Consider the following 4,698-nt stretch of genomic DNA (forward strand, 5'->3'; position numbering starts at 1 on the left):
ACAGAAGCACCTAGAGGGTACAACAAGGTTTAAAACTCACATAAAGAGTCATATGGGGGAAACAGGTCTGACATACCATTCGAGAACCAAGGAAGGAGAATGACTTCGGTACACATGGTGGCTAGCGGGTGTGATAGGGTGAGGGGTCTGCCACAAACAAGGGCTTGTGTAGTTTCACCTTCCCACTGGAGCCAGAGAAAAGCACATTCAGTCTATTTCATCCCTTTGTTTAGATGGGACTTGAAATCTGTCAGCAGATAACATAAAAAAGGAAGTCAGGGCTCAGCCTCAGTGGCTCGGTGGGTTAGCATTGACCTATGAACCAGGAGGTCATGGTTCGATTCCTGGTCAGGACACATGCCTGGGTTAGGGGCTCGATCCCCAGTGGAGGACATGCAGGATGCAGCTGATCAATGATTCTCTCTCATCCTTGATATTTCTATCTCTCTCTCTCTCTCCCTCTCCCTTCCTTTCCGAAATCAATAAAAATATATAATAAAAAAATGGAGTCAGTCTCCATTACAGGAAAGAAAAAGGGGGAAAAAAATCAGATACTGTGAAGTCAAAGCATATTATATTTAAAGTACCTCAAATAAATAGATAAGCTTTAAAGGAGTTTCATTGTAAGTTGTTGTTTATTTTAAGTAAGTTCACCTCAAAGAAAATAGGATTTACCTCCTGAATACAAATTTGCCTCAAGTCTAAATAGGGAACATAGTCTTGGCCACACATGAGATAGCATCATCACCAAAGATCATGGGTAGGGTTGTTTGGGTGCTCTGAAATATTCTTGTAAACCCCCAAAAGCCCTATTCTATACAGAATTCTGGATGGATCATTTCTATAGTCTTTTCTACTTTTCTTTGCGTCTTTGAAGTTAAGCTTATTTACTTACTTTTTTGACACAATTGGATCTTGTTAGGGAGAAGCACTTTGAACAGCAGTTTTACAGACAATTTTTCCTGACAACAAATTCAGTTTTTTGATGCACTAATGCCCCCCATTGATGCATCAGCTATTTTCTGTTTAACGCACCATCTATGACAGAAGCTTTCAGTGTTGTGTTTATTCAGAATTGGCTTCATCATTGCTAGCTATATACACAGGAGAGAGGTGTTTAGTTTGGTTTTTTCATCTGAAAATAGTCTCCAGCCATACACTATTCGCTAGTCAGAGATCCAAGTTGTATTTGACATCTGCAAATATTAAAATGAAAGTGACAAATACTCAGGTGGTAAACAACTTATATTGGAATAGGAGAACAGAACAGGCAGCGAAAGTGATGCATCATTTTTCTTTCTTAAACTTACCTGTAGCTGGTCAAATATTTCTTGTTCCAACCTCTTTAAGTGAGATTTTTGAGAAACTCAGTTGTTCACATAAGTCATTTAATAACAAGGCCAAATGGAAGGGAAATTACATTTAAAAAGCCAGTATGCAAATTCTAAGAACTGGATAATATAAGTTTAATTTGAAGAAGCTATGTTCTACCAAGAGTATAAATTTTCAGGCTGGGGAACGTTTACAATAATATAGGACTACATTTGTGCTAATTATAACCTGTTTTGGGAACTTAAATTAAGAATAACCTTATTTCTCATAATTCTTTCATTTGTTATCTCTACAAATATTTATTGAGAACTCATCATAAGCTAAACAAATACTTCATATATGATTGCAAAAGCAAGGTAATACATACCCTCATAAGGAATTTTCTAGAGAAAGCATGGAGCTGAACAAGTAAACAGGCCAATTGCAGCACAGGAAGATATGCTCGATAATTACTACAGATAATGTGCCATAGACGCCTACAGGAAGGGTAATTAATTCAGTCATCAATAGTTAGGGCAGTCTTATAGGAAAAGTGAATTGGAATTTGAGAAGCTACACTTGGTAGAGTTGTGTGGGGAAAATCAGGCAAAAAAAGAATGAACACACTGAAGACAAGAGAGAATGGCACATGCCAAGAACAGTAGTAGGATGTGAGGAAGGTAGTCCTCAAAAATGATATTGCAGGAGTTTTCAGAGCACAGAGCATAAAGAGTTAGGAAATGCTTAGGTATTTTACCCTAAGGGAAATACACATAAATGAAGAGTTTAAAGTAGAATTTAATTGTAATTTAACCAAGTTCATCTTTTAGAATACTGTTTCTCTAGGGTAGTGTGAAGAATGAATTGGAGGGAGCAAAACTAGAAATAGTATGACTATGGAACCAAGCTTCAAATCATCCTTTAAGTCACTGCCTCAGATTTCCTATTTTATAAGAGAGGCAAGTGTACCCACTAGCTAAGCACTTCCACTACAAAATAAATTGTATTTAAGGTAGTTGGTAAAATTCCACTGCTAATTATTGTCAGACAAATATCCTGTAATCAATATAGAATGTTTCTTGAATACATATCCAAATGAACAACCTTCTGGAATCTTTATCAAGTAAGCTTATTCATTGTACAAAAGCATGAATGGAAAATAGGTCTCAAAAAGAAAATTTTCAAACTTCAGATATTTACCATAAAGCAGTTATTTATTTAAAGCCATATTTAATATTTAATAATATGCTTATATTTTATTCTTATTTTAAAACCAGTGAAAATATTTTACAGCTTAGTACTTAACTTTAGATAATGAGATGCCAGATCTCTTTTAATAGCTTGATTTGGAATGGAGAGTATTCCAAATCCACTGTTTGGATCCAAATTGACTGTACTGTGAGGTAATTATTTGTGTCAGCATTATACAAATAGGATATACCTTATACCTGAAGCATCTTAAATAAATCAACTTGAAGCTTTTGTTGTCAGTGGGAAGCTCTCCTTATCCCCACTGGTTGCTTGTGGGAGTGGGCTTCCTATGATATCCTGAGAAATAGATGTTCTGAGAGTCGCATAGGAGGGTGAGGTATTGTAGAAAGCTTTATTCTGTAGAATTACACCTCTGAGTTTCCAAGGTTCCATTTCCCTTTATCCCCCATAGAAGTGTAGCCATGGCTTCAACAGGGCTAGAATTAAAGCTCTTGCCCAGAGCTTCCACTCCATGTCTGCACCGTCCAATACAGCATCATGCGAGCTTAATTCATGTCCATTAGTCCACTGTGTGGGGGGTATGCAGGGCCACATAGCTATTAAGGGAACATGGGTTGCAACACAACCGAAGGCACCAGAGAGCCAAGCAAGTGAGGTTCTTTGTCAAGGGGATTATGGTTTCCCAAATTTCACAGGCTTGCACTGACCCTGCCCTCTCTAGCCAATCCATGGTTCCCCAGGCTACATTGACAAGCAAGTACCTTGCCTACATCACCCCAACTTTACTGCGCATGTGCCCATCTCCTCTTTGTGGGATCCCTTCGCCCAGGTTTTGCAGGAAATGGGCCAGTAGTTCCTTTGGGAGTGTGAGGTTGCAGCTTCCTGGTGAAGCTGCCCAAATGACATGCCTATAATGACTGGCCTTCCTTATGCTCCTTTCTTATCATTAATAACTAGCTAACTACAATGGTATCATTTTGACAATTTTATAGTTGCATTCATATATTTAATCTTTAAATCTACTTATTAATATTTGCAGGATTATCATAATCTGGATATATTTTATTCACATTTATGAGGTATATGAATTAAAGTGCATAATACAGGAAGTAAACTAAGCAACCCAAACTTTTATAGAACTTTATAATTAACTAGAGGCCCAGCCCACAACATCGTGTACGTTGGTGCCCTCTTACAGTCAGGAGCCCCTTGGTGGATGTCCAGCTTCTGGCTGAGTGGTGCTCCCCCTGTGGGAGCGCACTGACCTCCAGGGGATAGCTCCTGCATTGAGTGTCTGCTCCCTGGTGGTCAGTGCGCATCATAGCGACTGTTCCACAGTTCGGTTGATTTGCATATTAGCCTTTTATTAGATAGGATTTGAAATGTAGTTGAACTAGAATTTTCAACCATAGTTCTAAATCTCAGGATCAACCAAACTGTAAATAAACTACAAATGTTTCCTAGAGCAATTTGCTATTTTGTGGGTTTTATTATTAATATTTTATAAAACATGAATTTATTGGTTGTTGGTTTTGTAAGAAATAGGAAATATGAATTTATATACTTAACCAAAATTGTTTTTGCACAAAATAATGTAATTTTCCAAAAGCTGATTCTGTCATCTTAAGAAAATCAAATACTGTGAAAATTCAAATGTGCTCTCCTCCTGGGAACTGGGAACTCATAGTACTTTTAGATAAAATATACTCTTTCATTATCTGGAGTGAAAGGGCTCATGTTTGTGATAGGAGAAAACACAAAGAAATGAGTGGCTTAGATAGGATTATAAAGCTGAAGCATCTACATCACAAAGAAGACAATATTGTCACCTACATAACAGAGAGCTTATATTTATTTAAGGAAGTGAGTTAGATTTCTAATTCCATGGGGAAGGAGGCAGAGCCAGAATAAATGAAAGCCAAATTTTAACTTTTATTCATTTCCACAACACAACTAAAATCTCTGAATTTAGAGTCTTATTGTCACAATGTAATTACCTTGCCAATGTGGCTGTCCAGAATCAATCATTATTTCATTTACCAAATATTTATTGAGTTTCTTTCCCAAAACTAATTGTTACCTTACACATTGAGATTTATATTGCATTTAGATATTTCATCCACATTGACTGGTGTCTTTTAGAAACTTGATAATGTTTGATAATCTTATTAATTA

This window comes from Myotis lucifugus, unplaced genomic scaffold (genome assembly GCF_000147115.1).
Source record: "Myotis lucifugus unplaced genomic scaffold, Myoluc2.0 scaffold_32, whole genome shotgun sequence".
Lineage (NCBI taxonomy): Eukaryota > Metazoa > Chordata > Mammalia > Chiroptera > Vespertilionidae > Myotis > Myotis lucifugus.